The 19,280-nt window shown below is 44.1% G+C and overlaps 1 protein-coding gene across 19 annotated transcripts in view; it reads right to left on the reverse strand.

Annotated features, from left to right (window-relative positions):
- The window catches only part of GPHN (gephyrin), a 527,119-nt gene that overhangs the window by 92,136 nt on the left and 415,703 nt on the right, over window positions 1–19,280 (reverse strand). The gene's annotated exons all lie outside the window — the stretch shown is intronic.

Here is a 19,280-nt window from a genome sequence, read left to right on the forward strand (position 1 = left end):
ATCTGTCTCATTTATGTGGAACCACAACACTGACCTGGGGAGAAATCTTGGCTGAATCCACAGCACTGCCTTATTCTGATAAAGCAGGGGTGGGGAACCTCAGGCTCGGGGGGTCAGATGTGACCCCCTGGCTTGCCTGGATCCGACCTCTGATGCTCAGGAGCCCCCCTAGCATTGGGGAGCCTGCATTAGCACTCCAACCCCCCTGCTACCCCACCGCAGGACTGGAGCACAGAAAATCTACGATGCTGGGTCCCCCTAGGCTTTGGTATGTGCGGGGAATATGAGCAGGACTCGACAAATAATACAATCTAGTAGATTGTAACCCGGAAGAGCTGGGTTCGGGCAATCTGCGCATGCGCAGATTGCCGGACAGTGCGGCTGGCGAGCGGGGCTCGCCATGGTTCAGCGAGCCCTGAATATGAGGAATGTCTTTCTGCTTCTCAGTTAGGGGCCACGTTAGTGACGGGCTGGGGGTTTTTGGCTTCTCATTTGTGTGTGGCCCCTGACTGATTTTTCTGTGGGTCAGCAGCCCCTGACCCAAAAAAGGTTCCCACCCCTGTTATAAAGCATGGTATAGGGCGTATCAGTCATTGTGGCCTGAAGCTGAATTCATTGACAAAAGGAAAATGACCTTCCATATATTACATGTAAGATCCCAGGAATTAAGTGGTTCAAAATAAGATTTTCCAGCTTTGTCAGAATGAAACCTATATCACACAGTAAAGAGGGTATTTTAATATTTTTTAAGTCCTATTCACTTAGTTTGTGATACAGAGGCATAGAGAGAGGGGAGCGGGGGGAGAGGGAGCAGTTGCCCCCAGGTGCCACACTAGGGGGGCACAGGGATGGGCTGCGGGGACGGGACGGACAGGGGAGAGGTGCGGGGCTCTGGGCTCACCTGGGCTGCAGGAGCAGGGAGGTGCCGGGAACCAAGCCCTGGACTCAAGGGGAAGGACGAAGGGAGGGAGGGGCAGGGAATCAGTGCTGGGCTCAGCAGTTTTGTGGGCTTGGGGGGAGGTGAAGGGAATGGGGCTCAGCTGGGTTGCAGAATGAAGAGGTGCAGGGTGCTGAGCTGAGCTGGGCTGTAGGGGGCGGGGAGGCAGAGGTGCAGAGCTCAGAGCTCAGTTTGGCTGCAGGAGGAGGGAGGTGTGGGAAACCGGGCCTAGACTCAAAGGGAGGGAGGGGCAGGAAATCAGAGCCGGGCTCAGCAGTTTTGCGGGCTTGGGGGGAGGTGCAGGGAATGGGGCTCAGCTGTGCTGTGGGGGAGGCATACAGGGAACCAGTGCGGGGCTCAACTGGGCTGAGGTGGATGGGGGAAGGCATAGGGAACAGAAGGGCAGCTCAGTTGGGCTGTAAAGGACTGCAGGGAACTGGTGCTGCACTCCCTTGGATTATGGAGGATGGTTTTTGGGGAGGCGCAGGGAACCAGTGGGGGTGGGCAGCTCAGTTGGGTTGCAGGGGAAGGAGGTGCAAAGAAGCCTAGTGGGAAGGGAGGGGAGGAACCAGGAGCCCTTACATGACCTCCCCTGGTCCAAAAAATCCTTCATCTGGGATCAGTCAGGTCCAGAGGGTGCCAGACCAGAGAGGTCCAACTCCTACCCAAGTCCCCTCCTTGCACCTTCCCTCCTAGCCAGATACGCTACATCAAGCCTGCTTCTGCACCCTACCTACCACCCAGGCCTTGCCCCCTTCCACCCCCCACCTCTCCCCCAGATCCTGCATCCCAACCATATCCCGCTCATAGGCAGCCCTCTCACACACATTGAACCCCTTATTTTTGTCCCCACTTTAGAACCTAAGGGGTCCATAAAATTAATCAGAAAAGCAAATCTAGCCTATGGAAAGTCCCGAACCTCAGTCCTTCCCGTCACTTCCCCTCGCTCCTTGGGGTTGGAATGCCAGAGGAGTGAGGTGTCTCAGTGGCGACTGGAGGGTTGGAGTTTTGGGAGGAGTGTTTTTGTTTCTCACTTGTGTGGTTCCCATCTGATTTTTCTATGGATCAGTGGCCCCTGATCCAAAAAAAGTTGCTTACCCCTGCCATAAGTAAAGAAAACATTGAAACCTTTTGTATTGGACATAAAATAATATTTTACTTTATTTAAAATGATGTTTGATAAACTAACATGAGAAAGTTAACATTTAATCTGTTTAATAATTGAAATTAAACCATTCTTCACAGCTGCAGCATTAGCAAAATGGCTTGGGCATAATTGTGTAATTAAAGGTGAGTTACCATTAGCAACTGTCCGTCTGCAGAAAGGTTTACGTTGAGTCATGTGGTCCATGGGCCAAAAAGCTTGACACCTCTGGCCTCTCCCCCCAACAGTCAGTTGCAGGCTTCCTGCTGTTCCACAAGAGCCCACAGAGAGATCAGGTCTGTTACCACAATGGTAAATCACCATTTTGCTCCAGTGTGGATGATGGACACACTCTTTTATGAGTCTTCGTCATCCAAGCAGTTGATTTAAACAGCATGGTAAGAAGCCACATGAAAACATTTGGTACGTCCACCACCAAGAGGTGGGACGTTTTGTCTCTATCCAGAAAGAGTTGTCATGACTTGTGTCTCTGGGTGAACAAGAGCCTTTGTGAGCTCTGAGAAGAGGTAAGATGTTTTGACTTCCAGCTTCAAGGGATTTGTTCTGTCTTTGGAGTGCACGTTGCTTTGACCTGAATGAAGTCAGCTGTGACAACGCATTTCTGTGTAATTCTGACACAAAGTGGAACCTGTGCTGAAGACCCCACATTCAGGGAGAGAAAGCGCTGCTGTCATAAAAAGTAAATTCAAAGCCTCTCCAATTTTCTTCAAAGATCACCTCTACCAGGCAGTGGGGCTTTTACTGATTCGTCCCTTATATGTTTGAAGGGTGACTAAATGTTATCTGGATCTCTTTGGGTCATATCAACAGATTGTTTTGGGCTCAATCCTAGATTAAAATTGAAATTGTATTAGGCCCTTTGTAAGCAGGCTGGGAAGTGGTCTCATTTGGCAATTATTATTCAGTATTATTTACGTAATATACACATTGCCATCTTGGTATTGACATATACATTTCTCAGTACCTTCACATATAAAATAGCCCAGCCCCATTGACCTCCATGGGCAATGTACCTTGTAAGGAGTGATGGGGATACAATGAAGTTGTTTACACAAATATGTTGCAATTGTGAAAAAAAAATTGTGTCTGAAAACTGTAGGTACTGGGGGTACTCATACATTTTTTAAAAGGGATACTTTATAAAAGAAGTTTGAGTAACACTGCTCTGAAACCATTCCTTTTAGCCTCCCTGTTTCCTTTCTCCTTTGACAAGTTGGACAGGTAGCAGTTTTGGTAAAAATATAACAGACATGTGCACGCAGTGCCTGCTCTACCTCAGCTAGTGCTGGATAATCAGAGCCTCAATTCTAAAGGAATTGGCATTATCAAGGTGATCAATCCTCCTACGTTTTGTTGTGGTTTTTCCAAAGAAAATTCTGGTGTTTTCTATAGGTCACCCACATCTACCAGTCATAGCAGAGACTTGGGATTAAACACGGCTTTCTCAACTAAAAGTCTTATACATGTTCGGATGCTGTGATTGTGAACACTTTGTGAGGCAGTCTGCCAAAGGCAAGGCTGGCCTTGAATCTTTATATCTATGGCTTCAGTTGAATGGCTTGTGTGAAATTTGGAAGAGCTGCTCAAGGAGACCTCTCTCCTTTACTTAAGGATAGAATCTCACAGCAGCCTGAAGGAAAAAGTCCACGTGAAAGAGTGAAAGCCTCGCTTGCAGTGTAGCCTCAGCCTTAGGCTACTTATGCTTCAAGAAAGCGAGGGAGAGTCTCATGTGTTTTAGTTTTATTTTTAAGTTTTTTCTGAGTATTATTTTAAGAGGTAAGTTAATCTCTTACATTCACTGACGTAGCAAAGGAGGTGTGAGGGGGTAATTGCCCTTCTGCTCCCCCTATCATAACTCTGCTCGCCTGCTCCTCCTCCATCCACCGCCACCTACTGAAGCCTCCTCCCTGCCTCTGCACCTCCTCTGACCTTCTTCCCTCTTCAACAGTGATATAGTGCCTGCCCCAAACTGGAGGGGGTAGGAGAAGACGCGGTACAAGCTCCCCCACTCCCACTGGGCTCAGCTGTGCACCAGGTTCGGGGCCCTGTCATGTGGTGGCGGGTGTGTGTGTGTGTGTCTGCAAATTTTGCTTTTGCCCCCGGGCACATAACACCCTTGCTACGCCTCTGTTGTGATAAGCTATAGGAGGACCCTGACTTGTGACAATTGGTTCTGGAGGAAGTGTCACAAGTCGGGGGCATCATAACTGAAACCCGCATTTACGGTAGGCGCCGTGTGTCACCATAAATGCAGGCTGAGGACATAAGTCGGGGGTTTTCGGCCCCTTCCACACTTACAAAAATGTTTGTAAGTGTGGGGGGTTGGAACTCGGGCAGTCATATCTTGGGGGCTCCTGCATCTGAAAAATTTAGGCAGTTGGAGAAAGTAGTCAAGTAGTTGTGGAGTAGGTCAAGTGAAGGGGTCACTCTGGGCTTCATTGAAGCAATTTGCAAGCCTTTTCCATTTTAGGTCTGTCTGGGATTTCAATATGAAAGAGTATGAAATAACTACTTAGAAGTTATAGGGTTCTTGTATTGTATGGAGCAAAGCATCCTTGTTCTGATGTTGAAGCCATACTCTCAGCTTGGGTAGACTGGCTTTGGTCACCCACTACAGTTGTGAACCAAATCTATTTGGCTTAGTCTACACTGCTAGTTCTTCTGGCAGAAAATATGCTAATGAGGGTCTCATTAGCACAAGTCATGATCTCGCTAGCATATTTTCTGCCATTTCTTTTTGTGCAAGGGGTTTTTGCGCAAAAAGAAGTGTGGCCTTTTTTTAGCGCAAAACCGCCGTTTTGTGAAAAAAAAACCCAACAAAACTGGCCACACTGCTTCTTTTTGCGCAAAAAGAAATGGCAGAAAATATGCTAATGAGATTGAAACTTATGCTAATGAGTTCCTCATTGGCATACTTTCTATTGGAAGAATTCACAGTGAAGACATAGCCTATGAGTCAGTCTGAGGACATTAGGATCACCAAACCTTTGTCTCTCCTTAGCACTGACAAGATCTTTGCTACTTTGCTTTCTGAAAAATCTCATCTTATGTCCTTACTGAACATGTTCAGGAGATATGTATTCAAGGTACCAGAGGTCATCTGAGATAAAAGGCTGCCAACTGACCTCTGACATGAAGAAACATGTAAAATACTGATAGTAGCAGGCTATCCTTATATTCAAAAAATATCTGGTTTTTAGTTGCTAAAAGAGGGCTTATTTATGGTCATTTGGGCTTTGATGTTATTGAGGCTGAGTGACTGGTGAAGGAAGGTACTGAGTAATCTTGAAATCACTCATCAATCTGTAAGCCATCTTTTGAAGTAGAGCTTTATCCTCCCCACACTCAAGGGAGAGGTACACAGCGTGAGGTGTGAGAAAACATACCATGATCTTTTTTCCCTTTTTTTTGTGTAAATAGGCCTCTACTTATGGATTATTAGGCTATCCAGAATTAATCCTAGGCTACATCTACATTGGCATGATTTTCCGGAAATGCTTTTAACGGAAAAGTTTTCCATTAAAAGCATTTTCGGAACAGAGCGTCTAGATTGGCAGGACGCTTTTCCGCAAAAGCACTTTTTGCGGAAAAGCATCCGTGGCCAATCTAGACGCGCTTTTCCGCAAAAAAGCCCCGATCGCCATTTTCGCGATCGGGGCTTTTTTGCAGAAAACAGTACTGTGCTGTTTACACTGGCCCTCTTGCGCAAATGATTTGTGCAAGAGGGCTTTTGCCCGAACGGGAGCAGAACAGTATTTCCGCAAGAACACTGATGATCTTACATGAGATCATCAGTGTTCTTGCGGAAATTCAAGCGTCCAGTGTAGACAGCTGGCAAGTTTTTCTGCAAAAGCAGATGATTTTGTGGAAAAACCTGCCAGTCTAGACACAGCCCTAATGTTGCAGTGCAGGATTCTGGGAAATGAGTAACACCTCACAGAGGGGGGCAACATTTTGGTTTCAAACTAACCTCATTTCAGCTTTTTAGGGCTTTGTGCTACGTGAGTGTATAATGATATTCTATAAATTCAGTTACAAATCTCCAGCAGCTTTCTAGGCCTTTTTTTGGTCTCTATTTAGGATGAATACTCCATGGCTGAAATGTGTGTACCATGGTCATTACTGACTCAAGGGAACAACTTAGTCAAGAATCAAGTTTGGGTTGCAATGCTTGAAAAGATCAATTGGGGAACACAGTGGACAGATGTGTGGATTTTAAGCGGGTCTTTTAGAATAAGGGCAAGAACCTGACTGATACCAAATTTCTATATGTAGAAATACACTTAGCACCATTACCGTGTATAGTAAGATACATTTAGGAATGTATATCAATTAGATTTGCTTTCTCCTTTTTTGCTTTAATGTTTGTATGAGCATATACATTTTATAAAATCAACTACAGTCCTTGAACATTAAAGATTTTGCTTGTCCTCTATGCATTGCAAGAGCTCAGTAGTATTACATTTTTTAAAAATACACTATCTTATTGTGGAATAGGTCAGAATTCAAAGCTCCTGGACTCTGGGGCTACGTCTACACTGGCCCCTTTTTCGGAAGGGGCATGCTAATTTTGAAAGTGGGAATAGGGAAATCTGCGGGGGATTTAAATATCCCCCGCGGATTTAAATAAACATGTCCGCCGCTTTTTTCCCGGCTTGGGGAAAAGCCGGAAAAAAAGCATCTAGACTGGCCCGATCCTCCGGAATAAAGCCCTATTCCGGAGGATCTCTTATTCCTACTTTGAATTACGAATAAGAGATCCTCCGGAATAGGGCTTTATTCCGGAGGATCGGGCCAGTCTAGACGCTTTTTTTCCGGCTTTCCCCCTAGCCGGAAAAAAAGCGGCGGACATGTTTATTTAAATCCGCGGGGGATATTTAAATCCCCCGCGGATTTCCCTATTCCCACTTTCAAAATTAGCATGCCCCTTCCGAAAAAGGGGCCAGTGTAGACGTAGCCTAGTTGAACTCCCTTCCTGAGATTAGGTACATTAGCCTATATAAATGAAGATTAGATATCAGTAATAAATGAAGATTTAGATATTAATTTATTTAAATAGAAAGCATTTTTATAAATTAATCTAATTCTAGAAAATGTACTGAAAAATCATATGTATGTTTGATTGCAATAGTGTTATGGAAATCAATAATCACTTGTGACACAAACATTATATCGAGAGAGCAGAATTTAAGGTCTTGTTGCATATCTTATAAAGTTTTATAATTTTTTCAGGAATACAGACTTCATTAAATGTGTTCCAAAGGAAAGGGAACACAGCAGAAAGAACCTTGCTAAGCAGAGGCTTGACTTCCAGAGCTCTATGAGTGTAAGGGTATGTCTACACTAGCTCGTTAATTCGAGCTAGGTAGGCAAATCAGGCAACCGGAGTTGCAAATGAAGCTCGGGATTTAAATATCCTGGGCTTTATTTGTATGTTCCCTTTCGGCCGCCATTTTTAAATCCCCCTTAGTTCGAACCAACTGCCCGCGGCTACACGCAGCAGTTTAAAGTTAATCTGAACTAAGTCCTTAGTTCAGATTAACTGTTACTCCTCATGGAGTAAAGTGTAACAGTTAATCCGAACTAAGGACTTAGTTCGGATTAATTTTAAACTGCCGCGTGCAGTTGGTTCGAACTAAGGGGGATTTAAAAATGGCGGCAGAACGGGAACATGCAAATAAAGCCCAGGATATTTAAATCCCGGGCTTCATTTGCAACTCCGGTTGCCTGATTTGCCTGCCTAGCTCGAATTAACGAGCTAGTGTAGACATACCTAAGAGTGGTAAGGGAAGGTTATTCTGGGTTAGGAAGCTATATGCCCTCCCCGAGGTACTGCCCGGACTGGTAAGACCAATTCCCCATCACTGTTCAAAGAACAGAGCTAAATAGATGTAATTAGAACCTTTTTTGTATGTTAATTGTGTTGGAGATGTGTTTCTTCTATCCTACCTGATAAGAGCTGAAATCACTGAGAGTTGAATCATTTGAGACTGATGGGCAGTAGTCACAGTGTTCCAGCTAAGATTTTCCATCCATGAACAGAGTGATTTTAGTCTTGTGCACCATTATTAAGGTCATGTGCACTTGTTTGGATGCGTGCCACAGTGGCACCCAAGTTATTAACATATTAGCAAGGTGCATGCCTTCAAATGCTTATTTAATATGAAGTCAAATAAAAAGAAAATTGATACTGCAAAGTTTTCAGTATGTTAGATTAGCCTCATTATTTTTTTTTATTTCACACTGGCTCCACTGAAGTGTTCTTACTGGCCTCCCACACCGGAGCCTAACCTGCTCCTGCAGAGTTCCTCCTCTGACTTCCAGATCATTACAAACTCAATAAAAACAACATGATTGCAGTAGTCTGTCCTTCTACAGTAAGTTCTCAAAAACAATATTCTACTTTTATTATTCTGTTGGTTAGCTGTCACTTTCAGTTGGACTGTTTGTTACCCAGGAAGGGGACTAAACTTTGTGACTTAGCTGGAGGGCTGAGCTTCTCAAAATCTGACGAGACAAATGGTCAGCAAGAGGCTCCACAAAGCCTTTTAATATTTATTACCTTGGTTTGGAGACAAAATGGGCATTTTTGTGCTTTGTTAAAATCTGTTACAATTTTTCATAAAGTAGTGTAGGACAGTGGTGGAAGGTGGAGGCAGAAGAGAGGTGTGAGATAAAAAAAAATGACAGAGTTCCTCTGCTTTTTGATTTATCTGTCTGACATTGCTGATTGTTCCATATACATCCTCATAGAGTGCACCCTCTAAATTGCTGACTGTATCAGAAATATCCTAAAAATGCATTCATTTTTTAGAGCTTGTTCAATCTCACACTGTATCCAACTATATTTGCCTTTTTTCTGTTCAGAATTATATGCAAACAAATTTCACCATTCTCACTGGTGATCACTGACAAATGTATAACAAACTTTTCATGTTCAAAACTTGCATTACAGGTTATTTTTGTTCCCTGATCATCCCTATGTATAAATGCCCATTAAACCATATTTTTTATGTCAGACTATTAAAGGAGAATATTGCTTTTGAGAATTTACTGTAGAAGGACAAACTACTGAAATCATGTTGTTTTTCTAGAGTTTGTAATGATCTGGAAGTCAATTTGCTGTTTGGGGAAGTATACAAAATATCTCTTGCATCTAAAAGGTTTTGAAGGGAATAATTAGAGGAGATCTATCAAAAGAGCACCAGCCTCTGAAGTGGCAAGCTCTTGGAAAGGTAAATCAAAATTCTGTCAACAGAACATAAACACTATCTTCAACAGATCTTGATATCTCATGAAAATGACAGACCACTGATATCATAGATATAATTGTAACCTGATACAATCAAGGTAACCCCAGTTTTTGATAAATTGGTTTTAAAAAACGTTTTTTTTACTTTGGGTCCGACAGGATACAATTTCTTCAAAGATATTATGATATAGGGGAGATTAAACCTTCAAATTATATGTGTAGTCAAACAAAACCATTGACTCTTAAAATACAGGGATTAATCCACAGTAAAGGCTAATATCTTGGAATATGAAAAGAAAAAAACAAAACAAAATAAATGGTTTTTAAACTATAGAACTAAAGAAAAAGGTATTAAAATATTAAGATGAAGTTCATTTTTGTTCTCCTCTCTAATACCTAGATGGATATCTTTTTGTCCAAAATCTGTGATATAGTTTGTTGTTTCCAAAGTTCCAGCTAAGGCATTGCTATAATCCAGCTCTGTACACTCTACAATGCCTCCCTTTACTTCCTTGAAATCTTTTCTTTTTTTTTTTAAAAAAAAAGGATGTTATATATTTTCCTCTATTTCAATTTTGCTGACATATTACAAAGCTATTTTTTCTTAATTGATTATTGAAAACAATTTTGTTCTTATTTTTGTGGGTTTAATAAAACATGTTCTGTAAAGGAGCTTTGTGTGGAGGTGTTTTACTTTTTTTTGACTTCTCACATACTACATTTTAACCTTTTGCAAAGTGTTTCACTTGCTTGGTTATCCAGGTCTGAGTCTGGGACTTCCACTGTCCCATTTCTAAATTATAGGGTTTTCTTGTATCACTTCAAAAGAAGAAACCAGATTCATCTTTGATGACACAGGCAAATTGTAACTCAGTGCTCCAGCTCCACTTCTTTTGTTATCATCACTGTGTATCCTTGTTAAAGGCTTCTATTGGCAGAGACAGCTTAAATCAGCACTATGGACTGCATAGGAACTCCATCCACAGAAATTGCCTTGGAAAACATGCTAGCTACTTTTGGATTAGATGGTTTCTTTGCACAAGGACACTCTACAGAGGAGAGGTTGACACCTCAATTCTAGAGCAGAAATTCTGCTGTCTGAGGCCCTGCATCAGCATCTGGGTAAACTTGATATTAATTCACAGGGTCAGATTCTTTCTTACAAATTGTCATCCCTGTGCAAAGTGGGGCCCAGAAAGCAGCTGGTTCTGGCCAGCTAAGAATTCTATTTCCACTGGGGTACTTTCAGCTGATGTAACTTGTCTTTTTTGTCACACTCTTGTATGGCCTTGGTGTAGGAGCAGTATTCAAAGGGTGAGAAAGAGTAGAGAAGAGGAGTGGCTTGCACATAGATTTGCAGTTTGCACTAGTAATCTTTTGGTGCTAGCTGTTCTAATCGCTGCTGCAATTATACATTTTTTTGATCTTCTGGGTTGAAATGTAACTGGCTCCCTAACACATTTGCCTGGCAGAACCCAGTATAGGAAAGAGCCATAGGGGTCCTTTTCTTATTCTTTGTCTGTGTGAGGGGGTCAACTCACCACCGTAGCACCCCTGGCAGTCCGTCCACAGAATTAGCTCCTTCCGGTGTCAGGGTACCTTCCCTCCGGCAGTGTTTCCCCTCTTTCTTTCAAGCCGCAGTGTCCTCTTCAGGACACCGCCCTCCAGCAGTGCCCACAGCAGTCTCTGAGCCCCCCTTCCAGGGGTTGTTGTTTCCTCAGCGGGCCTTTCTTCAGGCCCAGAAGTCTGGGGTTTTGTTTGGCCAGAGCTCCCCTAGCCCTGCCTTGCCTCCCCAGCCCTGCCCTAGCTCCAGAGAGCCGCCGCCGCCGCCGCCGCCGCCGCCTCCTCCTCCCTCAGCAGCCAGGCTCTCATTGCCTCCCCCCCACAGGAGCAGCAGCCCATCATTTTATATGGTTCCCAGCTGGGCCCCAATCATCTAACATGGCCTCAGCTGGGGCCAAACTCCCAGACCCTGCTTCGGCCGGTGTTTGCTCTTAAAGGGCCAGTGCAGGGCGAACGCCCTGTCACAGTCTGATAATCACATGGTCATTATTATCTTAAAATTAAATGTGTCAAAGAAGAGATGATAATATTGTAGTTTACAATTTGAGAGCTAGAAGAATTAATGTTAATGGTATTGGAAAACCCCTGTGGCAGCTGCCCACGCACCAGCCTGCGGCCCAAACCCGCAGTGGCAGCTGCCCGCTTGTGGCCTCAAACCCAAGTGGTAGCCATTTGTCCTCCCGCAGCCCAAACCCCAAGAGGCAGCCACCCACTGAGCCCACCACGTGGCAGCAGCAGAAGCAGTGGCCCCGCAACATGGCTCTGGCCACCAGACCAGCTGCCCGAGCAGCCACCCCCAAAAATGCAGCCTCATCCCCACCCCCACCAGCCACGCGGCCTGGGCCCCAGGAGCAGCAGCAAAGTGAGTGTTGCTGTGCGGCTCTGGGAAGGTGGTGGGTGGGCTTAGAATTTTTTGTGCACAGCCGCACAGATGTGCTCCTTAGAGGGAACACTGGTCACAGACAAGAGGTAGATGGCAACTGATGGTGACTGTCAGCCAGCAGGGAGACGGTGAAGAAATGTGACAATTGGCCAGCAGTATGGCAGGGAGGCGCAACAAGTGGCCAGCAGGGTGACGGGAGTAAGCAATTAGCAGGCAGATGGCGAGCAACCAACGGCATGATTAAGATGCACCTTTACCTCCCTCAACCCAATATGGGAGATGAATTCTGCAGGTACTATGAGTGGAGTGCAGAGAGGAGTTGGGCCTCAGAAGGATATTGCTCAACCTATGGGGGGAGGGGGAGGGGAGAGGGACTTTTACTCATGGTTTATGTTTATGAACCCTGTTTGTGGTGTCTTCACAAATTAATGCCAAGTTACTTATTACAATTTTCTTTTTTTACACTCAGATTCTGTGGTTGCAAATGGGGGAGTATTGCCTTTCAGAAACACCCAAGGTGGTATGTGAATTTCTCAAGTTACTGGTGGGGGCTCAAGCCAGTTCTGTGTTGGGTCAATGGAAAGGAACTCTGAGAATATTGAACCCAGTCCTTGCTGTTGCTGGCTCCACCTGGCAGAAGGGTTACACGATAAAATGTGAAAATGTTAATTACAATGTATTTTGCCCACTTTTATTTTAAAATGAATTCATATCTATCAAATTTTGTGAAGTCAACAAGCAGACCTGTGTTAAGTAGGAAGTAGTAAAACAGGAAATAATAGTAAATTTAGAGAACAGCCTCTCATAGTTCTAGCGAAGAGGACACAGTATATGTTGGGGAAGAGGTTTGCTGTTAGGTACTGTGTAAATATATTTTGGCACTCATGTTGTTACGTAAAAGTACACAATGATATTATTTCTGTACATCTCCGGGCACACAGCACATGTGGATTCTGGCCATTTGCATTCTTTTTGCAAAAAAACATTTAGCCTGGATTTCTAATTTCCCATGGGAAATACACTGCTGCCATCTCCAAGACAGCACAGCTGGTACGGAAAGAACTATTTTACAAATGATCATTAAAATTATAGTATTGACAGAACAATAGCCAATTTTCACAATCAGTAAAGTCAAGTCTGTCACAATGCAGAATTTGAGATAACGATGAAATTATGACAAGCAAGCAATAATCCAGATATGTAGAATGAAGGAAAAAAGAAAACACATGGTCTCATCAGCAGTCCCTTTTTCCTACAACCAATCCACCACAAAAGCAGTGCTTATTCCAAATCTGTGCTTTCAGCTTTGGATTTAAAAATTAAAAATATTTTCCTGTGCAAGAGAAGATTGGTAACCATGGATAAAACAACTGCGGTCCTATGAAAACTAAACTTGTACTTATGTGCTAAGTTCAAGACATAAGGTTTACTTCTACATTGTTCCGTACCGTGTATAGTCACACCTATGCAAAGGGGATAAAACACCATCATTCTGACTTGTTGGCATTTTATTCTAACGCTGTGCTTGCTTTTCACAGGTGTAAATTACTACAATGCAGTGGAAAATCAGCACCTTTACTCAAGGGATTCTATATTCTACAAGTAGTATGTATTTTACTTTCCAGGGATGAGGTACACTGCAGAAGGGATTCAAACTACTACATCTCTGGGCATCTTCAAAATCTATTGAAAGGGACAATTTGTAATTCTGTGTGTCTGAAGATATTTTCTTGCAGAATTTTCACTTTTGGGTTTCATGCTTCTAGCCTGAATCTCACAGAATATTTGCCAACTTTTAAGATTTTTGGCTTTCTGAGGCACCTGTATGCTGGTGCATGGGCTCTCCCAGGCATAAGTACCTCAATCAGTTCAGAACATTCCATACGATTCAAAATTGTGGAAAAAGAACTCTAAGGCTCTAATTACACATAAAGAATACAAAATCTGTCTCTCATCATGAAGAAAGGGTAATTAATGCATGATTACTAAAACACACTGTGTCAAATTAGGACTACGCCATGATGATCCTAGCTAATTAAATAGGACTCATCTACACATTCCTCAAGATGGATGAAATACTGGGTAAAAATTTTTAAACTATCTAATGACTTTGGAACCTAAGTCCCATTTTCAGAAATGATTTAGGCACTTAAGAACCTAAGTCTGTTTGAAAGTCAATGGGAAATAGAAGCCTAATTACTTAAGTGCCAGGTGTTTAAAGGTAGCTAGGTACCTAACTCACACTGAAATTATCAGGAGTAAGGAACTTAAAACCTTCAAAAATCTGGCCCTAAGTCAAGTTTGAAAACTATCTATTGTTTATAAATGCACATTCCCAAGGCACAAGGAAGACAGCAGAATGCCCATTATATAATACACCAGTAAAGAAGTGGTGTGAGCAGCAGCTTCATAATGCAAACCTGAGATATACACTATTTACCACACTAGATATTTTGAACAGAAAACTCAGGAAGGTGAAACAGAAAGGAGTGAGACTGATGAGAGCATCTCAAGCCACACTGCACAGGCCTTACAACCTTGGAGAGATGGGTCTGGAGCTTAATCTGCACTCAAAAACAGTTGAGGTATTCTCCAAGGTGTCAGTAGACATTTGGAAACCTGCAGCAGTGAAAAAGCAGCATGTCTGAAGCCTTCATGATAAGAGAAAGATAGACAACTGAGTCCTGTTCAATTCAAACATCAACTAGATTATAGGAAGGAAACTCCCATGTGTAGATACAATCACATAAGTGGAATAAGCTCAATGATGTATAGATAAGTAAACAGGATAGAAAGTTTCCATGTACAGGCAGTCCCCGAGTTACGCGGATCCGACTTATGTCGGATCCGCAGTTACGAACGGGGTTTGCTCCGCGTCTCCCTGGTCTGCTGGAGACCAGCAGACCAGGGAGACTGGGAGCAAAGCCTCTGAGGACGCCGGCAGCAGGACAGCCGCGGCGCGTCTGGGCTGTCCCGCTGCCCCCGTGCTCCATGGTTTTGCTCCGCGTCTCCCTGGTCTGCTGGTCTGCTGGAGACCAGCAGACGAGGGAGACGCCGAGCAAAGCCGCAGAGCACGCGGGCAGCGGGACAGCCCAGACGCGCCGCGGCTGTCCCGCGGCCGGCGTCCTCAGAGGCTTTCCTCCCCGTCTCCCTGGTCTGCTGGTCTCCAGCAGACCAGGGAGACGCCGAGCAAAGCCGCAGAGCACGCAGGCAGCAGGACTGCGGTGCGTCTCGGTCCGCCGCCCGCGTCTCCCTGGTCTGCTGGGGGGGGGGGGGGGGCGCGCAGCTAGTATGCCCCCCGCCCAGCAGACCAAGCTTTTCTCCGGACGCCTGTGGTGGAGCAGCTGGGGCGCTGCCGGTTGGTCCCGCAGCGCCGCTCTGGGCGCTACTGGACCAACCCGGCAGCACCCCAGCTGCTCTGCCCCAGGCGTCCCCAAGTCAGCCGCTGCTGAAACTGACCAGCGCTGACTACAGGAAGCCCGAGGCAGAGTTGCAGGAGTCTGTGTAGTTTCTCAAAACAAGACAGCTGTGATCACTGAAGTCTTCAGATTTATTCAGTTAAGTTCCCAATGATATAAAACATGGATGTTTTACTATGACATGAAAATATGTGGAAAGTTTAGGCTCAATGAATTATGATGAGAAAGTACCTATTTTGAATGGCAGGTTGAGCAAAACATGATAATGAGGTTTAGGTATTGCCATCTCAAAGTGATGCAATACAAAAGGATACAACACCCAGAAATCAGCTTGCAGAATCAGACCTTAAGGATGAAAGAATTCGCTGATCTATGACTCTGTTCTTAATTTGTTTAGTGGACAAAAATATGGGACTATATACTCACCCTGACTTGGACCTTTGGTAACCATGAAAGACTTTTTATGAATGCCATGTATTTGAGAACAATTGAAGACCTGTGTTGATATAAGGGATATTAGCTAGTGGATAATAAAATAGTTGACTGACTGCATGAATTCTTAAAGGTTAGTTGACTACTATTCTACAGTCCCCAGGGGTGGGGCTGGCACCCTGTGCAATCTGGCCCCATTCCCAGGGAGCCCCCTACCAGGAGGCAGCTGGTCTATGAGGGGAACCAGTTTAAAAACCAGCTCCCCTTGTGGACTGGTTGCCTGCCACCCCACGCTGCTACCTCAGATATAGAGGCAGCAGCGCGGGGTGATAGTAGCCCCTCTCTGTGGAGGGTCTGAGCTTTCTGCAGACTACAAGGAGCTCAGACCCTCCCCCTCATGGACAGGAACTGCTGCTACTAAGCTGCCCCTGCCCGCAGTGGGCCCAGGCTTGCCGCAGACAGAGACTGTTTCATATTGCGTGGAGCAGCCTCTGTCCATGGCGAGCCTGGGCCCACTGCGGTCAGGGTCTCCTGCTGTGAAGCAACCTTCCCTGGCCTTGTCCCCCACCCCCTGCGCTGCGGCCTCTGACAGAGGCAGCAGCGGTGGGTGGGGCAGACAGAATGTGGAGCCAATGCTGGGGGGAACCAGCTTTTAAGGGGGGAATGCGAGTAGTCGACTAGATTAACTGATAAACCTAGGCTTATTGGTTAATCGACTAGTCGATTACGCATTAACATCCCTAGTTGATATAACTCAGTTTGAGACTGTTTTTCACTGATCAAGTCACAGTTTTGGACAAACTACACCTTTCAATGCATGTTTAAATTTCTTGGCTTAACATCTGTGTCTAAGCTGGAAATGTTTTCAGAGGACTTTCCATGAACAACATGCACTTGTTAAGCCTTTATTCAAACAATGTATTGGTTCACTGCTCCTTTGCTATAAAAGGTAGCTCTGTATCAGGACAACATACTTGAAGCATCTTAATCTGTTAAAGTTGTTTAGTAACATAATGATATTCCCTAAACCAGCATTTCTCAAACATTTCTACTCTAATTGGCACTTCCAGAAAAACAAAGAAACAAACAAAAAACCACAAATCCAAGCCTCCTCCAGTCCCACATTATTAGCTTGGGGGAAACTTACACAATCACTGTTCCACATCCCTTGGTTAGTCCTTTATATCCTCAAAGTGAACATGCTCATATTCTGGGAACTGCTGCCCTAAATATAGAGCACTGATCTAACTATGAAACACCAATAGGTAATTCATGCTTGACACTCCTCGGTTCAAATTTTTTGAAATACCAATAACTTTATTTGGGTAAGTTCCGCATGGGAACAAAACATTGGCTGGACTTGCAACTGCTATTTGAGGTGGCATGTATCAAAGCCACTTGATTTTGTGCAGGAAAGCATAGATAGTTTTGTTCCATGGGTTGACTGTGCATGCAGCAGACAAACTGGGTCTGAGTAATGACTGCTTTTTTGAAGTATCTGCGGAATGAGGGCACTGATTTATGAAGTGGTTTTAAACTAAGGGAACTTAGCAGCAGTTCAGTGTCTTGGCTACCAACTTTTAAGCAGCCTAACTTGAACTATAGTCTATTGTTCAGCGTGAAACAGATTGCTGTTTCCAAACACAATCATTGAAGAATGGTAGTGGATGAACAGTACCTGTCTCATACAGAACAGTATAAATGCTGTGAGCATAGAGATATCACACTATGAATTCTTGCAAACAGAACTTTGGATCTGTGGTGCAGCTCTGCTCTCATGCCTCTTCAACTTCCATTGCCTTGATGTCTTTTATGTCAAAGGACTGCTTTGTGCTGATGAATAGACTGCAGGTCTGAACTAAGGATGTTAAATAGCATGTAATTGACTAATTGAACAGTTGATTCATTTTAAAATCTCTTATTCCCCCCCTTGCTGCCTCTATCTGATAGAGGCAGGATGGGGGTGGGGGAGGGGGAGGGAGAAAAACAACTAGCTGACCATCCGGTCGACTGGTCCATAACATTTTGAGTCTGAACCAATATGCTGAACCTTAGAAGTTTTCGGGCATTAAATCCCCTCTGTTAGATACAGATGTAAGGCCATGCTTTGGATACAGGGTCATACAACCATTTTGAGGCAGATGCTGTCACACAGCCCCAGGCCAGCAAAGAGGTTGGATTCTAAGAAGTCACTCCTTCAGGTCCAATCTTGCTCCCATTACTCTCAATGGGAATTTTAACACTGATTTTAGTGGTTCAGTTTTGCTGTTTTAGAGGCTTCTGGATAGACCATTTAGCTTAAGCTCTAGGACTTTGACTATTTCCTGCATCAAGACACAGCTGCTTCTGCATTTACATGCATACCATGCATTTACAGGTATGCAGGACAGTTCTAAGTGTATATCCCAAATCTTAATGTATTCTTAGGTTGAAGCCCCTCTCTGCCCAGAAATATCTCAGTGAATATAAATATAAATGATGGCCTGTGTGTGGGGGGTATTTCCCAACAACTGGGATCATCATGACTATGCCTAGACTGGCATGATTTTCTGGAAATGCTTTTAACGGAAAAGTTTTCCGTTAAAAGCATTTTCGGAACAGAGTGTCTAGATTGGCACAGACGCTTTTCCGCAAAAGCACTTTTTGTGGAAAAGCATCCATGGCCAATCTAGACGCGCTTTTCTGCAAAAAAGCCCCGATAGCCATTTTCGCGATCAGAGCTTTTTGCGGAAAGCAAATCTCAGCTGTCTACACTGGCCCTTTTGCGCAAAAGTTTTGCGCAAAAGGGACTTTTGCCCAAATGGGAGCAGCATAATATTTCTGCAAAAAGCACTGATTTCTTACAATAGGAAGTCAGTGCTTTTGTGGAAATCCAAGCAGCCAGTATAGACAGCTGGCAAGTTTTTCTGGAAAAGCGGCTGATTTTCCGGAAAAATTGGCCAGTCTAGACACAGCCCATGAGTTTGAATGGGAGTAGAGCAGCGTGCAAGATGTGAGGGGAGACAGGAGCACTAGTAGAGAGGGGTCAAGTGATAGTGTCTTGGCATAGACCAAGTTGGAGTTGACTGAGTGAGAGAAGAGAAAGAGAGCGTTGGAGTGGCCTTAGCCAGACAAGAGCTGGAAAAGTAGACAGAAAGGAGCTGGAGACATGGATATAGAAAAGAAGAGGTTAGAACAAATAATTGAAGTGATAACCTCTGCAACTCTTTGAGCAGTTTGATTGGAAAAAGTCTTAAGAGTCCCACAAGATGAGAGCACAGGCAAAAATGATTCAACACAGAGAGGGTCTAGTTGTCCATTATTAAATCCACCTTGCTCCCTTAGACAGACATTTTTTAGTTTTTCTGTTGTACTTTCCACAGTATACACAAGCTTTATTTTAGTTTTTTACTTCATTGCAATTGTTCAGATAAGACCTAGAAGTTGTAATCTATTCTCAGGAATTCCTGAGTCCACTGTACACCTTTCTGATTTGTTAAAGAGGGGCCTACTCTTCGTATTGTCACATTCTAAAACTAACTCCATTGGAGGAGGAAAGAGAGTGTTGTCCTAGTCTCAAGCACCTCCCAATAATTATTAAAAGGTCCATATAGTTAAATAGATTATAATAAAGCAAGTAATATTCCACA

This window comes from Pelodiscus sinensis, chromosome 5 (assembly GCF_052426305.1).
Source record: "Pelodiscus sinensis isolate ZL-2025 chromosome 5, ASM5242630v1, whole genome shotgun sequence".
NCBI classification, from domain to species: Eukaryota; Metazoa; Chordata; order Testudines; family Trionychidae; genus Pelodiscus; species Pelodiscus sinensis.